The sequence below is a fragment of the Erinaceus europaeus genome, chromosome 1 (genome assembly GCF_950295315.1).
Source record: "Erinaceus europaeus chromosome 1, mEriEur2.1, whole genome shotgun sequence".
Lineage (NCBI taxonomy): Eukaryota > Metazoa > Chordata > Mammalia > Eulipotyphla > Erinaceidae > Erinaceus > Erinaceus europaeus.
The window spans coordinates 201,817,912-201,836,875 of record NC_080162.1 but is presented as its reverse complement, the minus strand read 5'-3'; the positions used below and the strand labels follow the sequence as shown (position 1 = coordinate 201,836,875).

General features: G+C 50.0%; 1 protein-coding gene across 5 annotated transcripts in view; it reads right to left on the bottom strand.

Annotated features, from left to right (window-relative positions):
- The window catches only part of ST3GAL1 (ST3 beta-galactoside alpha-2,3-sialyltransferase 1), a 110,167-nt gene extending 91,441 nt beyond the window's left edge, over positions 1-18,726 (bottom strand). For 2 of the 5 annotated variants that reach the window (XM_060201255.1, XM_060201273.1), the window contains exons 1-2: positions 18,438-18,726; positions 17,817-17,906 (exon numbers count right to left, since the gene is read on the bottom strand). The gene's annotated coding sequence lies outside the window, so the exon portion shown is untranslated. Of the gene's footprint in view, positions 1-17,816; positions 18,008-18,437 lie in introns of those variants that run through there. The other 3 variants (XM_060201261.1, XM_007521894.3, XM_060201267.1) reach the window with 2 other exon arrangements.
- Positions 18,727-18,964: the final 238 nt, after the last annotated feature.

The following is an 18,964-nucleotide window of genomic DNA, read 5'->3' as shown; positions in this document are numbered from 1 at the left end:
CAGATGCTAGCATGATGCCGACCAGACTTCTCTGGACAGAGGATCCCACCAATGTGTCCTGGAGCTCTGCTTCCCCAGAGCCCTACCCAACTAGGGAAAGAGAGAGGCAGGCTGGGAGTATGGATCCACCTGTCAATGCCCATGTTCAGCAGGGAAGCAATTACAGAAGCCACACCTTCCACTTTCTGCACCCCACAACGACCCTGGGTCCATACTCCCAGAGGGATAAAGAATAGGAAAGCTGTCAGGGGAGGGGATGGGATACGGAGTTCTGGTGGTGGGAATTGTGTGGAGTTGTACCCCTCTTATCCTATGGTTTAGTCAATGTTTCATTTTTATAAACAAAATTTAAAAAAAAAAAAAGGGCTGAAAAGGGGGCTTATGAGCCCAAGGACTAAAAGCTATAGACTGGGAACCTGGTGCACTTCCGGCCACCATATGAGCCACAACTGCCGTCTTTGCCACTTTTTCACATCTGTCTGTCCACCAGGCACTAGCCCAGGCCCTCAGCAGGGAACTGCTGGGTTGAACTCAGGCAACCTGGAAGCAAGAAAAATGTTTGCCAACTCCAGCTGGCAGGCAGGAGCCCAGGACAAAGTTTCAGTGGAGCACATCCCGATCTGCCTCTCCTTCTCCTGTTCTGGATCCATCAAAATCACCCCTTCTCCGCACCTGTCAGTTCACCTGCCACCCGACCCCCCCCCCCCATATAATAGTCCTTTAAATCCTGCAATTGAATATCAGAAATCTCCTAGGGGGTCACCTACTCCAGTCTTGAAATGTGATGACAGCACTCCTGGCTGAAGGGAAGCCAGTTGGCCTGATCAATCACACTTGTTCGCTCCAAGCAGAAGATGATAATCGGAGGAATTGTTCACACTGGACCTGGCTGGCTGGACTGGTGCTCTTTGAAATGTGAGAACTCTTTCCGTGGGTCACAGCATGTTCTAAAGCGGTGTGGCCTGATTCTCTGTGTGCCTACTGCAGGAGGATGGGCCAGAGGGCTGTGTGGCTAGATAAATACACTTTTTCCCAGAGGCCTGCTTTCCTCACTGGTAAAAACTGTTACCGGCATCTGCTTCAACTACGTCGCAGGGCTGTACTGAAAACAAAGGGGATATGAAATATAACACAGAGTCACTACAAGATCCATAGAAAGTAAAGTTAGTCACAGACACCACTTGGAATATTGACTTGGCTATAATAATATATAACACTTGGCTAAACTTTGTAGTCAAACTCATTTACTCTTGGCAATAGTTTTTATGAGGTACAAACTTCTTATATGTTTATTTTTTAAAGATTTCCCCCTCTCTCCTTTACATCTATCTATCTATCTATCTATCTATCTATCTATCTATCTATTTATTTATTTATTATTGGAAAGAGATATAGAGAAATTGAGAGGGGAGGGGAAGATAGAAGGGGAAAGAGAGTGGTCCGGGAGATGGCATAGTGGACACAGCATGAACCCTCAAGCATGATGTCCCGAGGTCAGTCCCCAGCAGCACATGTAATAGAGTGATGTCTGGTTATTTCTCTCTCTCCTCCTATCTTTCTCATTAATAAATAAAGTATTTAAAAGAGAGAGAAAGAGGGAGGGAAAGAAACAGAAAGATACCTGCGGTCCTGCTTCACCACTTATGAAGCTTTTCCCCTGCAGGTGGGAGCCAGGGGGCTTGAACTCAGATTCTTGCACAGGGTAGTATGTGCACTTAACCAGGTATACCACTGCCTGGACCCTTTTCTATTTGTTTATTTCGATGCCATGTGTGTGAGAGAGGCCAGAGTCTTTTTGGCGATGTTCTGTTTGCTTCTCTTTCTCGTTTGCACAGTCGATGACCCAACACAGGCAGGTGCCCTACCACTGAGGGTCCTCCTTCACCCCATGGGTCCCCTACTGTTTGCATCATTTTGAGATAAGTGAGCCTTAAAGAGGCTATGTGTCAGCAAAGGCAGCAGCAACAAATGCTGGAGAGGTAGTGAGGACAAAGCAACCCTCCTGCACTGTGGGCTGGAATGTCAATGGGTCCAATCCCTGTGGAGAGTAGTCTGTAAAACTCTCAGAAGGTTAGAAGTGGACCTACCCTTTGATCCTGCAATTCCTCTCTTAGGGATATATCCTAAGGAACCCAACACATCCATCCAAAAAGATCTGTGTATGTACCGATGCTCATAGCAGCACAATTTGCAATAGCCAAAACCTGGAAGCAACCCAGGTGTCCGACAAAGATGAGTGGCTGGGCAAGTTGTGGTCTATATTCACAATGGAATACTACTCAGCTATTAAAAATAGTGAATTCAACTTTTTCACCCCATCTTGGATGGAACTTGAAGGAATCCTGTTAAGGGAAATAAATCAAAAAGAGAAGGATGAATATGGGATGATCCCACTCATAGAAGTTGAAAAACAAGAATAAAAAGGAAAACACAAAGCAGAACTTGTTGGTTCAGTGTATTGCACCAAAGTAAAAGATGGTGTGTGTGTGTGTGGGGGGGGGGTTTCAGATCAGGAACATGATGACAGAGGAAGACCTAGTGGGGGCTGAATCGGTATGTGGAAAACTGAGAAATGTTACACATTTACAAACTACTATATTTTACTATCCACTGTGAATGATTAATCCAGTAAAGAAAAAAATACAATAACTACAGTATACCAGTGTCTCTAAAATCATGGTGTTCCAAATTTGGCTTTCCAATGCCTTACAATTATTTTTTTTGAGGTAGACAAAGTATCTAGAATCCATAACCTATTTCAAATAAAAAATTAAAATAAAAAAGAGATTATGTAACTTGCTCATTTTCATGGGACAGACTGGAATCTGAATGCTAACGTAATTCATGCGATTTCTGGCTGGACTCTATCGTAAATCTAGGGCTAGCATGCAGATGTCTCTCTTCTCAGGAGTCTTTCTGGTGGGTATGAGCACTGTGCTCTACCCTGGTGAGGGCATCACACCCCTACACCCTGGCTGTGAGGCATCTACCGTATGGGGCTCTGGGACACTGGGAACTAAGGAACCGCCCCACTCTGTACCCAGCTGGAGGCAGTCAGTGTGCAAGTGGGCAGTTTCCCCATCTGAAAACTGCTCAGAATATGACGCTCATCACGGGGGCAGGGGGGAATAAGATGAAGAATGTCCATCCAGCACTGTTCACAAAGGGGACAGAAGGAGGAAGGGATGAGGACGGATCAAGATCAGAAGCTGAAATGAGCTAGAAAAGGTCTGGGGCAATGGGTGGGTGCTCAGAGCAGAGCAGCAGGCCAGGTTTGGCGATGGCGGTGGAGGGAGGAATTCTGGGTGTGGGCACCAGAAGCAACAGAACCAGGCTGAGGGTGGAAGGCAGCCACCGGGGCCAGCTCAGGGGCCCCTGAAAGTGTTACCCCACTTCCAGGCTGGGTTTTCTTGAAGCCAATCCCACCAGAAAGATGGCTGTTGTTATCCTCAGAGCTGGAGTGGGGAAACTGAGGCTCAAGCATGAAAGCCACGCAGCGCAGACTCCACAGCTCATAAAAGGTGGACCCACACTGGCCTCAAAGACTTCCTATTGCCTCTGTTCACACTGCCTTCTCTACCCCTGCAGCCTTTCAGGCAGAACAAGGTGCCCCTTGCTGTGTGGGAAGCTGAGAGGATCCTGGAGTGCCTGGGGGCAGGAGGTGGGGGGGGGGCGGCTGAGCCACCCGGGTCTAACAGCAGCCTCCTCTGCATCTGCTTGGAACCTTGCTCCCTTCTCAGGTCTGGGACAAAGTGTCAACTCTGTTCATTTCCTAGGCAACCACAGGTAATTAAGGACTAGTAACTATGAACTTTTGGACAGGATTTTTCAAGTAGAAGAAAGAAGAAAGAGAGAAGGAAGAAAAGGGAGAAGCAAAGAAGGGAGGGAGGGAGGAGGAGGAAAAACAGGGAAAGAAAAAAGAGAAATAGGGCGGAGAAGGAAAAAGAAGAGAGAGAGGAAAATACACACACACACACATATATATATATATATATATATATATATATATATATATATATATATATAAACATATTTATGTGTGTGTTTCCTCCCAGGCAAGGTTATCACTGGAAATTGGTGCCTGCATATGAATCCATAGCTCTGAGGGCCATTTGTTTCTTTTCTTTCTTCTTTGTTTTATTAGGGATTTAATAATGATTATCAAGGCTGTAGGATAACAGGGGTACAATTCCACACAATTCCCACCAGCAGAGTTCCGTATCCCACCCCTTTCATTGGAAGCTTCCCTGTACTTCATCCCTCTGGAATTATGGACCAAAGTTCTTTATGGGGTGCAGAAAGGGGGACTTCTGGCTTCTGTACTTGCTTCTCCATTGGACATGGACATGCCCAGGTGGATCCACACCCCCAGCCTGTTTCTCGCTTTCCCCAGTGGGGAAGGGCTCTGGGAGGTGAGGTTCCAGGACACACTGGTGAGGTCCTCTGCCCAGGAAATCAGAACAGAGTCATAGTCGCGTCTAGAACTTGGTAGCACTCCGGGTGGCATAAGGATCCACAGCTCTGCGGGGGTAGAGGGGGCATTTTTCTTTTTTAAAAATGCTTTGTATTTTATTATGATAGAAAGAGATAAAGAGAGACAGACAGAGACAGACAGAGAGAGAGAGAGAGAGAGAAGATACCTTCTTCTTGTCCACCTCTAGTGAAGCTTCTCCCCCACAGGTTTGGACTGGGAACTTCAGCCCCGGCCTTCACACAATGTGAGCTTCATGAGCTAGGCACCACCGGCTGGCCTCAGGAGGCATCTACTAACCCTGGAAACCTTGGGGGCCTTCGACTCAGCCAGCAGAGCACATGTTACCAAACAAGAGAAGCCTGTTTTCAGCTCCTGGCCGCCATAAGGGGGCCCCTGCAGGGGAAGCCTCAGGAATGGTACAGAGGCACTCTACTGTCTCTATCTCTCTCTGCCTCTCACTTTCTGTCAAAAAGGGGGAAATAAAAGGGCCTCCGGGAGTGGAGGGGTTCCATGGGCACCAAGGCCTGGTGGCAAAAACAGGGCAGAACACCCAGAAGCCTGGGGCCCAGAGACACTCCTGGCAGCAAACGAAGTCTGCAGGGCCGGCCGTCCTGTTAGCAGCCCTCTGAGATGTGGCTCTGTGAAGGGGCAGCTATGTCCTTCTGGCCTCCTGCTAGGTTCTCAGGGACAGAGGGGAGAGAGGTGGGCGGGGAGCTGGTGGTGGCCCTGTTCCTCAAGTCATGGGAAGGACACCAGGGAGCCCTGAAGGAGCCAGGAGAGGGTGGGAGGGGTTATGTAACAGCCCCCCCCCAGCCTCACCCGGGAACTCAGTTCATCCTTCTCTCAACCTAGGACCCTTAGGGCTAGTGGCTTCTGTTTCTCCACTGAGGAAATGTGGTAGCAAGAATGACCATAAAAGTCCTGTGCAGGAGGCTGAAGGAGTCTAGCACTGTTCACTTCAGAGGCCTGTTTCCTGGGCAGAAACTCAGGAAGGACGAAAGGGCAGGCAGATGTCAAAAAGAAAAAAGAAAGAAAGAAAAAAAGAAAGAAAGAAAGAAAGAAAGAAAGAAAGAAAGAAAGAAAGAAAGAAAGAAGGAAAGAAAGAAACTCCAAAACCAAAACAAACAACAACAACAAAGCACAGGAATGCTCAGGGGGAAGTGGAGAGGAATGAAATTCTCTGTCTCCCTCCCCCTTCTCTCCCCTTCCCTTCTTCCCTCCCTCTCCTTCTCTCTCTCTGTCTCTCCCTCTCCCCTCTCTTTCCTGTCCATCTCCCTCCTCTTTCCTTCTCTCCCTCCCCCTTCTCTATCCCTCTATCTCTCCCCTTTCCTTCCCCCCGCTTGCTTTTCTCTCTCTCCTCTCTCTTCTCTCTTCCCTTCCTCCCCTTCTCTCTCCTCTCTCTTCCTCCTTCTATCTCTTTCCTCCCTCCCTCTCTCTTCCCTTCCCTTCCCTCTCTCTCTCTCCTTGCTTTGCCCTCTCTTCTCTCTCCCTTTTCTCCACCTTCTCTCTCCTCTCTCTTCCTCCTTCTCTTTCCTCCCTCCCTCTCTCTTCCCTTCCTTCCCCCTCCTTGCTTTTCTCTCTCCTCCCTCTCTCTCTTCTCTCTCCCCTTCCTCCCCCATCTCTCTCCTCTCTCTTCCTTCATCTCTTTCTTCCCTCCCTATCTCTCTCTCTCTTCTCCCTCTCTCTTTCTCTCTCTCCCTCTCCTCTCTCTCTGGTGTGTGGGGAGGTTGGAGGTCAGGAAGTCACTGGGGATCAAACAGTAGAACAGCACTTGGCCAGGGGTTTCTTTGGGACCCATGCCTGCTGCTGGGGTGGGGTGGCGTGGTGTGCAGGACCCTGGGAGTATAACCTGAGCCCAAGCCTCCACAGCCTTAAACTGGAAGCAGAGGAGGGGACAGCCCCTCCCCACCCCACCATGGGCTGAAGAGATGAACTCAACAGGCCTGTCTGAGCCCTCTTAGGAGTGAAAAAGGGGCAATGGATGGCTAAAAACACCACATCCAAAGTCTTAAGGTGTGTCTCACTTTGTTAGGTGTGCCCAGCCTCATCAGCCAAAACAAAAGTCCCAGCCTTAAATTCAGATAGTGTGGGAGTCTTACCCTAAAGCCTCCTGCAGGAAGCCCCCCATGGTTGGAAGCTCTGTGCAAGGAAGGAAACCACAGGCTTCCATGGGTCCAAAGGTCGGCACGTGAGCACACAGTTCACTTTGACTTTCGGAGGGCAGCAGGCATGAAACCCAGGACAGCCACTGTGGTGAAGGAGAAGCATGAGAGGAGCAGAAGGGGGCTGAATGTGAGGGGTGTCTAAGCTGGGCTCCCTGATGGTGCTCACAGCAGGCCCCCAGCAAGCTCTGACAGAGTGAGTTCTCTTCAAGACAATGGCATCAACACTTTGCAAGATGCGACTTATTTCATGATCTTTAGCTTCCCTTCAGCAGCAGACATGAGGTAGATGGTAGGAGCTGCTATTCTCCTTATTTTGTAGATTGGGAAAATGGAGGCACAGAGGGGTCAAGTCATTGGCTTAAGGTCACACAGCAGAGAAGTGAAAGAGCCCGTCCTCTGACAGAGTGAATCAATGAATGACTCCGTGGTGAAGGATTGAAGTCTTTCTGTTGGGGAAGGCTGAACAAGGGCACTGTTAAGATTCTTTGCAAACACTAAGGATTTTATTTTATTTTATTTTATTCTCCTCCATGATTATCACTGGGGCTTGGTGTTAACACTAGCCAGCCACTGTTCCTGGTGGCTACTGTTCTTTTTTTTAATATATATATATATATTCCCTTTTGTTGCCCTTGTTGTTTCTTATTGTTGCTGTAGTTATTATTGTTGTTGTTACTGATGCCATCATCCTTAGATAGGACAGAGAAATGGAGAGAGGAAGGGGAAGGCAGAGGGGGAGAGACCTGCTTCACCGCCTGTGAAGCGACTCCCCTGCAGGTGAGGAGCCAGGGGCTCGAACCGGGGGATCCTTATGCGGGTCCTTGCACTTCGCGCCACCTGTGTTTAATCCACTGAGCTACCGCCCGACTCCCCATATTTCGTTCTTATTGGACAGGACAGAGATAAATTGAGAGAAGAAGGGGAGATAGAAACAGAGAGACACTTGCAGACCTGCTTCACCACTTGTGAAGCTTTCTCCACCCCTATAGGTGGAGAGCTGGAGGCTCGAACCCAGATCCTTGTGCCAGTCCTTGTACTTAGTACTATGTGCACTTAACATGGTGTGCCACTGCCCAGCACCCCAAACACTATGGATTTTTTTTTTTTTTTTTTACCATTTGGTCTTATCTCTTGCTCTCTACCCACAGGTGAAAGCTCTGAAATTTTCTAACATTCTGATCAACTCACACATGGTGTCACACATAGTGTTACCTGGGCTCAGGTTCTGAGAAAAAAAAAAAAAACACAAAAGGTGCTTTATTCCATAGTCAAAGGCACTCCTCATAGTCACAACTCTCTCCAGGGCCAGGAAGGGCTTCGATGCTTGGCACAGTATAGACATCAGTTTAACTGCTAGAGTCCTGTTGAGTTCAGGGGGTATTTTTTTACGTAGCTCAGTTTGCTCCCAGGCTGTAGCCAGAGGCAGAAAAAACAGCAGCAGACCTTACAGGGCCAGCAGCTCTTCAACCGTTATGAAAGGTGTGGCTTTTGTCAGAATTTCTATCAGGTGGTAGCACACAAATTTGCTGCCTTCTGGTCTCCTGCTTTTCATTTTTAATTTCCTTTCTGGCCATAGAACCGAAGTTTAAAATTAAATTTCATCTTTAGAAACAACCAGGAGCGTCCTCCTCCCCCTCTCCCCCCATACCAACATTCTTGTCTGCAGCAGCTAATATGTTTCCCAAGCAACCGATTCTTTCTTCATCAACCTCTCTACCAGGTGGTAGGATTAATCGTCTTCAAGTAACAAGAATGGCAAACCTTTCTCTCTCCATTGTGAAGATGTTATAAAAAAGGATTCTCTCCCCCCCCCCCCCAAGTGCTGTAACAGTGACTTTTATTCTTCAGTTGACTTGAAGCAAGTTGCCTGAGAGGCACCTGTCCAAGGGGTTGGGGGAGGTTCCAGACCAGCACTTAACTCCAGGCTGATTCTTCCTGCTCTTAGCTTGTCCCCAACCCACTGGCAGACTCAGCTCTCCCTCAGCCCCCAGGTGACACAGGACGCTCATAATTCAATTGAGGACAGCAAGGCAAAGAATTAGTATTGAGAGCCAGCGGTGCGAGGACTGATCAACGTGGAGGTACAAAACTCTAGCTAGACTTCTACAGGCTAGAGAAAGCCATGGAGCAAGCCCCAGAGAACCAGAGGAAAGCTAGGGCTTCCTTGCACAGAGGAAGCTGTTATATAATACACCCTGTGCTGTGCCCATGAGGACAGGAGTAGGGTTGGCATAGCCAGGGCCTAGACTTGGGAGAGAGGCACAGAGGGCTGTGTTCCACACCCACAGCCCTTAAGGAACTCTCCCCTCTCTTCTGCCCCCCCCCCCCCCAGTCTAAAGACATGGGGAGACTGAACAGGAAATTATATAACAAGGCTTCTAAGATCTTAGGCTTGGGGCATAAACAGAACAGGTAGGATTCTGGGCTCTGCTGTTTCCGAGTTACACGACCTTGGGAAAAAAATGACATAAGTTCTTTGAGCCTCAGTTGCCACATCTGTAAAATAAAAATGAACTTAGGAAAACATCATGCAAATAGTGGCTTTGCAAGGATGCTACAAACCTTAGGGAATCTGGGAGGAGAAATCAGGTACCCCAGCAGCCTGGAAGGGCAGCTAGGAGACCCTGAGCATACAGGGCGCCATGACTGTCTATCACAGAAGCTTCAGGGCCTGATGGTGGCTCACCTAGTTAAGCACATGTAGTACTAAGTGCAAGGATCTGGGTTCAAGCCCCCACTCTCCACCTGCAGGGGAGGTACTTCACAAATGGCAAAGCAGGTCTGCAGGTGTCTCTCTTTTCCTCTCTCTGTCTCCCCCCTCCTCTCTCAATTTCTCTCTGCCCTAGTCAATAAAATGGAGAAAGAAGAAAAAAAATAGCCACAGGGAGCAGTGTGGACTCCTAGTGCCAGCATCAAGTCCCAGTGATAACTTTGGGGGCAAAAAAGAAAAATTCATCAACTGAAATTACATTATTTGAAACCCTGTTAAGGACAGAATGCACAGAGCAAATACTTTGTTTTGCTCCCAGTTTATCAGACACACACACACACACACACACACACACACACACACACACACACTTCACTCTCCTAGAGAAAACACCAGTCTTCTCTCCAATCTCTTTTTCTCCTTTCCCTTATAAATCTTGCATATATATATTCCAGGAAGTCCCACTGAGATCTGCCTACCGGGCCTCCAGAATCCCACCACAGACCCTTCCTGAATGCTCTGATCTTCTGTGTGGTAGATTTCTTTGGCTTCCCAGTGCTGAAGCCTGTTGTTGGCCAAATCTGTTACTGATTCGAGTTCATCCACAGCAACTCTATTGGCGAGCTGAAGAGGTGGCTTTGGGTGTGTTGTGTTACATTATGTTATTATGATGTCCAAGCTGTGGCACCAGAAACCCATGCCGCCATCTAATTAGTGTGCTGGGTCTTAGGTGGATGCTGCCCTGTCACCTTTCCCAGACTCTCGGCCAAGCAGGTAGGGGACAGTGAGTGAGGCAGGACAGTGCTGGTGGGGAGGCCCAGGGCAAAGGGAGGAAGCTCCACCAGGTCTGGAGTCCTGAATCTGTCATCTCTCTGGCACAAACCCCAAGATCACTAGGCTTCAAGTGACCGCCTCCATCTGTGTGTTCCCTGTGCTAAAGAGGTGAGCTGGAGAAGATAAATGATGGGGTGGCTGGGCCTGGGACAGGAGCGACAGCTTGTCAGGAACTTAATTTCCATGTGATCCTATAGAAGATCTGAGTGTGAGGGTCACATGATCTTGGATAAGTCACCAAGGGGCCCTAACCTCAGTGGGTGTGATGGAAGAATTAAACTGAGGGTTAAATAACTTTGGTGCAAGAGCTACTCAAGTCTGGTGTTAGGGATATTTAGTTACTTAGTTCAGACACAAGGAGTTTTCTGAGGTTATTAGGCAACAGCACGAGAGAGAGAGAGAGAGAGAGAGAGAGAGAGAGAGAGAGAGAGAGGAGGGGAGAGGGAGAGGGAGAGGGAGAGGGAGAGGGAGAGGGAGAGGGAGAGGGAGAGGGAGAGGGAGAGGGAGAGGGAGAGGGAGAGGGAGAGGGAGAGGGAGAGGGAGAGGGAGAGGGAGAGGGAGAGGGAGAGGGAGAAGGAGAAGGAGAGGGAGACAGAATGCTTCTTTATTGCTTGGCCAAGTGAATTCAGGGTATTTATTTTGGGTTCCAGTCTAGTCTTTCAAGGAAAATGTGTGCTCCCAACCCCCACTTCTTGTCCTTCAGCAGAGCCTTGTATTTCTAAAAAGGTAAGTGCTCAATTATATGGATTTTTCATCTTTCATGCGGAACTTGTTTTAGGGTTTCTGAACATGAAAGAATATTTTGGAGTCATTCCACCTTCACAGAGAAGTAGCCAGGCTTCCTTTCGGTTGGGTGTTTCGTTCAGTTCCTCTTAAATCAAAATACAGGAAGGGAATTTTTAGTCACTCCAGCCTGTGATTTCAATGCAGATTCAAACATTTTTTTTTAAGGTAGCAAAATCTATTCGATGATATATATTTGATTCGGTTTTTTAAAGGAGTCTGGAAAAGCCCTCAGAAAGTGCTTTCTTTCTTTCTCTTCTTTTCTTTCTTTCTTTCTTTTTTTTTTTTTTTTTTTTTTGCCTCCAGGGTTATCTATGGGATTCAGTGCCTGCAGTATGAGTTCACTGCTCCTGGATGCTATTTTTTTCCCTTTTGTTGTCCTTGTTGCTCATCATAATTGTTGTTGTTATTGTTATTGCTGTCATTGTTGGATAAGACAGAGAGAAATGGAGAGAGGAGAGGAAGACAGAGAAGGTGAGAGAAAGACAGACACCTGCAGACCTGCTTCACCGCCTATGAAGGGACACACCTGCAGGTGGGGTGGGGCAGGGGCTCGAACCGGTATCTTTACGCTGGTCCTTGCACTTCACACCATGGTGCACTTAACCCACTATGCCACCCAGAAAGTGTTTTCTTCAGATACCCCAATGAGGGTTTTTCAAAACTTATCTGCAATTCTCTGATCCTGCCAATAATTCGAAACTAATTTTTTCTTCTCAATTGCGCCAAAGTTCTATGACTCTGAACTTGGAGTTTATGCTGTGCGATAGCTCAAGTTTAGTGGCAGTCCCTCTTAGAACTCTGACAGACGGTGGTCCGGGAGGTAGTGCAGTGGATAAGGCATTGAACTCTCAAGCATGAGGTCCTGAGTTCAATCCCCGGCAGCACATGTGCCAGAGTGATGTCTGGTTCTTTCTCTCTCTCCTCCTATCTTTCTCATTAATAAATAAATAAAATATTTAAAAAGAAAGAAAGAAAGAAAGAATGAAAGAACTCTGACACATGGACTCTTCACTGAGGTGAGAGAGAGATGGGAAACCCAGCACCAAGTGCACCCCCCACCCATGGTAGGCGGTGTGTGTAAGTCAGACACAGGGCTTGAACACTGGTCCAGAATGATGAGGGGCTTGTCTAAGATGGGACAGCTGGACTATGAAAGCAGGGCTCCAGAAGGCCTGGCCCTTTCTCACACAGCCGGCCTGCCATACCTTTAACCCCGCTCCCCTGTTCAATCTGATATAAATTGTGGGAACAAGCATTCAAAATAGAACTTGGATTTTATTTTTCCCTTGTTTATTTATTTATTTACTTTTATTTTGCCTCCAGGGTTATCGCTGGGGCTTGAAGCTGGCATTACAAATCCACTGCTCCTAGTGACCTTTTATTATTATTATTATTGGATAGGACAGAGAGAAATTGAGAGAGGAAGAAGAGATAGAGAAGAAGAGAGACACCTGAAGACCTGCTTCATGGCTTGTGAAGCATCTCTCCCACTGAAGGTGGAGAGGTGGGAGGCTCAAACCCAGATCCTCGAGTGGGTCCTTGCACTTTGTACTATGTGCACTTAACCAGGTGATCCATCCCTCTGGCTTGGATTTTATTCCTCTTTAAAGCAAACACAAAGCAGCGGACCTGTGTTTTACACACTAACACTCTGAGGCGTACACGATACCCAGATCTTTCTCCAAGCTGAGCAGCAACCACAAAGCCCAAGGACTTACACGGAAGACCAGGCATACTGCAGCCAACAGGAGTCAAAGCACAGAACGCCTACAACCCCCAGTTTCCAACACCTCTTCAGGGCTGCGCAGAACAGATCTCTGCTCAGTCTATTCTTGGTTTGGTTTTTGCTATATTTTTCCTTGTGCACACAAGGTAGACACTACTTCCATAAAACCATAAGTGATATCATGTTCACCTGCAGTCTGACTTAGGACTAGAAGAATTCTCCAAGTTGTTCACTCCGTGTTTCAGTGAACCCTTTTAGGGCAGACTAAACCAGCACAAACCACACTGACATGCGACTCAAGTCTCCAGGAAGCAGGATCTTAGAGGAGTCTGAGAGTCAACTGCATACTTTTCCATCTCTGTATTTCAGCCCTTCCCATTGATGCCTGCGCAGTGTTGATTTTTTTTATGACATCAGGATTTGTATTGTTCTTTTTAAAAATATTTTTATCTGTTTATTATTTGATAGAGATCGAGAAAGCTTGAGAGGGGAAGACAGAGAGAGGGAGAGACAGAGAGACACCTGCAGCTCTACTTCACCACTTGTGAAGCTTTCCCCTGGCAGGTGGGGACCAGGGGCTTGAACCGGCCGGGTCTTTGTGCACTTTAATGGGAGCACTTAACCAGGTGCGCCACCACCCAGTCCCAATATTTGTAATATTGTATGATGAAATCGATTACAAAATCAAAGCGATCTAACCATCAACTAGATCCAAAGAAACAATAAGACTCCAGGATTTTTAGGAATGTGATGGCTTCCTATAAGAAAACAGAGACGAGGGAGGCGGGAGGTAGCGCAGCAGTTTAAGAGCACGTGGCACAAAGCACAAGGACCAGCGAAAGGATCCCAGTTCGACCCCCCCCCCCCCCAGGGAAGTCGCTTCACAAGCGGTGAAGCAGGTCTGCAGGTATCTCTCTGCCTCTCTCCCTCTCAATTTCTGGCTGTACCTATCCAATAAGTAAAGATAATAGGGGAGTCAGACAGTGGCGCAGCGGGCTAAGCGCAGGTGGCGCAAAGCGCAAGGACCAGCGTAAGGATTCGGGTTCGAGCCCCCGGCTCCCCACCTGCAGGGGAGTCGCTTCACAGGCGGTGAAGCAGGTCTGCAGGTGTCTGTCTTTCTCTCCTCCTCTCTTGTCTTCCCCTCCTCTTTCCATTTCTCTCTGTCCTGTCCAACGACAACAATAAAACAACAAGGGCAACAAAAGGGAACAAATAAATAAATATAAAAAATAATAATAAATAAAGATAATAAAAATACTTTTTTAAAAAAACAAGAGACTTGTGCATATGGGAAAAAGTGGATTTGGGGAAAGGGAACACAGAAAAGGAATCTAATCAGAGCTAATGAAGCACTCACTAAGCTTTAGCCCTGACATTTCCCAGTCTGGGAATCAGTGGTTTTGCATTAAAACGATAAAGTTGGACAAATGATTTCTATTAATATTTTTAGCTTTCAGGGTGAGGACAGAAGTAGTCCTCCCTGGTTACTATTTGCAATATTTCATTGCTGTCGGGTTTTGGTCCCCAGAGACTGAAATATACCTGTTATCTCTTAACATACAGTATTGAAACTAGCTGGAGAAAGACTTGACTGAATGAGGGTAAATCCCCCTCTGTCCTGGCCTATCCTGTGGGTGACAGGGGAAGGATCATTAGCAAGACAGTTCTGAGGTCTGACTATGGCCAAAGCAAACAAGGTGGGATTGGCTTCACAAAGAAAGGCTTTGAGGGACCTAGGGCAACATCAACAGAACTGCAAGCCTCTTGTTTTGCTGAGAGTGAAACTGAGATGCAGGGCCCAGAGTGGTCCTGGTGCAGGGCCCCAGGACCGGGGCAAGCTCACTGGTGCCCAGAGCTGAGATTCTACAGCTGAATTACACTGAATTACAGCAGAGGAGAGCTCGGGAACCTTTGGGTCTGCAAGTATTCACAACTGAACAAAGTGACTACAGGGCTTAGTCTAGAATTACCTACAGACCAGGCCAGGTCCTCTGTGGGGCCGTGTGTGTGTGTGTGTGTGTGTGTGTGTGTGTGTGTATGTGTGTTTCTATGCCTGTGTTACTACTCCCTGGGAAGCAGCATATTGAGGTGGCTGAGTGATTTCATTTTTCCATTTCTTTGGTAGCTTTTTGTGGTATGAGGTGGGGCCTGGGGACAAGGTTAAGACTTGGATCCCAGGACTCAAAGCCCTGACCAAATATAACTCCTTTGAGTCAGCAGCCTGTTACATAGCAACGGAATCAAGCAAGGTCAACTGACCAGAGATTCCAAAAGTGACAGATTTGAGAGGTTCCAGCCAGGAGGCTACTGGCAGCCTACCTCTAGGTGATGTCCTAGTGGGGGTGGGGGCATTTATAAAAGAAGAAAGATAGAGACAACTACCTGGTGGAGAGCCCACCCACCCAGACTCTAGGAACTCAGACCCCTCACTGCCAGGCGATGAATCTGCTCTCCATACTTAGGAGACCAAAAGCTCCCAACAGCCAAATAATTATTCCCTGTAAGTCCTCAACTTCAGGAGGGGAACTGAGGGGACCAACAGAGGAAGTGCCATATCAATGGCTCCAACTGGCAGCACAGCACAGAAGGCAGGAAGGATTTCACCTAGCTATCAAGTGAACTCAGAGACCTTGCGGACAGTAAATCATGGGTCAGCCCCTGTTCTGGCCCTGTGTGGTTGCTCAGAGACTGGCAGGGTCCTCCATGCACTCTTACACTCATAAGCATGATTATATCAGTCAGCATGTGCATATATGTGCAGTAAGCACATCCATAAGCATGTGCACAGTGTGTGCATATATGTGCAGTAAGCATGTACACAGTGTGTGCATATATGTGCATTAAGCACATCAGTAAGCATGTGCAGTGTGTGTGCATATATGTGCAGTAAGCCCATCAAAAACCATGTGCAGTGTGTGTGCATATATGTGCAGTAAGTATATACACACTGTGTGCATATATGTGCAGTAAGCACATCAGTAAGCATTGCACAGCGTGTGTGCACGTGTGCAGTAAGCACGTACACAGCATGTGTGCATATATGTGCAGTAAGCACATCCATAAGCATGTGCACAGTGTGTTCATATATGTGCAGTAAGCATGTACACAGTGTGTACATATATGTGCAGAGAGCACATCAGTAAGCATGTACACAGTGTGTGCATATATGTGCAGTAAGCACATCAGTAAGCATGTGCACAGTGTGTGTGTGCATATATGTGCAGTAAGCATGTACGCAGTGTGTGCATATATGTGCAGTAAGCGTGTGCACAATGTGTGCACATGTGTGCAGTAAGTATGTACACAGCATGTGTGCATATATGTGCAGTAAGCACATCCATAAGCATGTGCACAGTGTGTTTATATATGTGCAGTAAGCATGTACACAGTGTGTACATATATGTGCAGTAAGCACACCAGTAAGCATGTACACAGTGTGTGCATATATGCGCAATAAGCACATCAGTAAGCATGTGCACAGTGTGTGTGCATATATGTGCAGTAAGCATGTACGCAGTGTGCGCATATATGTGCAGTAAGTGTGTGCACAATGTGTGCACATGTGTGCAGTAAGTATGTACACAGCATGTGTGCATATATGTGCAGTAAGCACATCCATAAGCATGTGCACAGTGTGTTTATATATGTGCAGTAAGCATGTACACAGTGTGTGCATATATGTGCAGTAAGCACACCAGTAAGCATGTACACAGTGTGTGCATATATGCGCAATAAGCACATCAGTAAGCATGTGCACAGTGTGTGTGCATATATGTGCAGTAAGCATGTACACAGTGTGTGCATATATGTGCAGTAAGCACATCAGTAAGCATGTGCATAGCGTGTGTGCATATATGTGCAGGGCCACCCTGTCTGCTGACAGACCAGAAGAGGAGATGGGGCAGGAGACATGGCCCTGGACTCTGGCCTCCCTTCAAAACCAGAGGACAGTTTCCCAAAGCAGCCGGCAGGGGGCAATGTGCCATACGTTTTCTGACTTGGCAGGAGATCTCAGGGACTGGGGAGGGAGATTCTAAGAATCTACCTGGCTGCCAGCCCTGCACATAGTAGGCTCTCAGGGTAGGACTGGAAAGGCTTGGTCGAATAAAGCAATGCAGAGGTAGTAACAGCAATGAGCTGGGAAAAGAGACAGCGGGAGTCTTGTTCCCTGCTGGGTCTCAGAGGCCTCTTCCAAAGGCTCCTGCCTACTGTGTGCATGCAGGCTGCTGACTGGGGGAAGGGGGGGGGGCATCCTTGTTCTGCATTTCACCTCTGCTTTGCTGCCAAGAGCCACTCGCCCCTTCCCAGCAACACTGCCCTCCAGACAGCCACAGGCAGGAGTGGAGAGAGACAGGCTATCTCCCTTCCCCGGGGTGAGGGGACTTTACACGATGCGAGGGTGGGGGGTGGGGTGGGGGAAGCCAGAGAAGAGAGTAACCCTGCAAGATGCCCCACCTTATAGGTGGGGGCAAGATCAAGGCTGAGTCCTCCTGCCCTGACCCGCAGTGGCCGCCCCGCCCCCACCCGCCCCGCACTTCCCGGGCGCACGTGAGAGCCGCGGGCCGGGACCCCTGGGTGTCAAGGATGCGGGACTGACTCCTCGGGAAAGGGGCGGGAGGCCGGATAATCCCGACACCCGGCCGCAGAGTCGGGGTCTCCGGGTCAAAGGGAGATTCCCCCAGTGCCCAGCGTGCCCGGCAGCGGTGCACCCTCAACTTCTTCCAAGCAGGGGTGCGTGCGGCGTCCTCCCTCCCGCAAGGTCACGCTCAGACCCGCTCTGCTCTGCCGGGTGCGAGGAGCTGCAAGTCGCGCCACTGTCCCGTTACGGGGCGCGCACACACCCAGATCCGCTCTCGGCCCACGTCGCCAGTCCGCAGCCTCAGCTCCTCAGAGAAGCCAGAGTGCCCGCCGGAGGTGGCACGCCAGGGAGGACAGACAAGTTGCCAACTTCTGTCTGACCCTTTCTGGCAGCGGCGGCGCCGCCTAACGGGGAGTGAGAGGCGACTCGGACTTTGCAGCGGCGGCCAGCACCTCCCCCCACCGCGCCACCCACCGGGCTCCCCGGCTCCTAGCTGCCCTGCGCGCCGCCGTCTCCGGCCGCCCCCGGGGCGCCAACTTCACCACCCCCGGAGCGACTCGCTCGGCCGTGTCCCGTGGGGTGGTGGGGTGCGATGGGGGGCCGCTGGCCACCTCCAAGGTCTGCGTCCGATCCTAGAGGATGAAGAGGCTGGTGGGTCCACGTTCTGTCCCGCCGCCACTCCACCACGCGTCACCCTGGCGGCCTGCGCGAGCCCCGCGCTCCCTAAGGTGGCGGGGTGGGGTGGGGGTGAGGGTCTCCTGGCTGGGGGTCACCCCGTGAACGCTTGGCCCTGCAGCCCGGTGCAATGTCACCGGGGCCATCCCAGTCCCGGCAAAGGCTCCCCGGCATCCCCTGGCCGCTCTGCAAACTGAAGCAGCGGGGACCCCCCCCCCCAAGTCCGAGCCTCTTCTTTGACCAGGGTCCTTCTCTGGAAGACCCAGGTATTCGCCCTGACTAGGGCAGGGGGTCTCCCTACGTGTGTCATCCAACAAGCGCCTGGGGTCTTCGGCCCCACGTTCACTGTCACGCCCTCCCAGCGGTCCCCCACACTTTCGCTCCTGGGACCGGGCATGCCACCCCCCTTCCGCTCCGAGCCCCAACTCCGGCCGCCGCAGCCCCCGCGCACCCGGGGCAGCTCCGGGCTGCTGCGCGCGCTCACTCACCGCGGCTGGAGACTCGCTGGAGTTTTCGGGCTGGAGAGGCTCGGGGGGGGGGGGTGGAGGGGTTCTGGGGAGAAGGAAGGACAAGCGTCCCGAGCACCGGTGTCCCGCTCCTCAGCTCACATCGCCTTCCTCCCCACCTCTCTCCTCCTCCTCCTCCTCCTCTTCCTCTCCGACCTCCTCTTCCTCCTGCCTCTGGTCTTTGTCTTTGCAAAGTGTCGAAACTGTCTGGCATAGTGGAGCTCCCCCGGCGGAGACTCCAGCCGAGCCGGGGAACCGGGGAGGCGGGGTGAGGAAGGGAGCGGTCTCGGGAACACCTTCCCCCGGGGTGGAGCGGGAGGGGGAGGCGGGCGGCTGGGCGGGGCCCGGGTCCGAGCGCTCGCCAGTCCGGCGGGCGGGCGCCTCCAGTGCGCGGCCCTCCCCCGGCTCCGCCCCGCGCCGCCCCGCGCTCCCCCTGCCGGGCCTCCCCGCCCGGCTCCCTGCGCACCCGGCGCCCGGCTCCGGAGCCACGTGGAGGCCCGGCCCTCCTC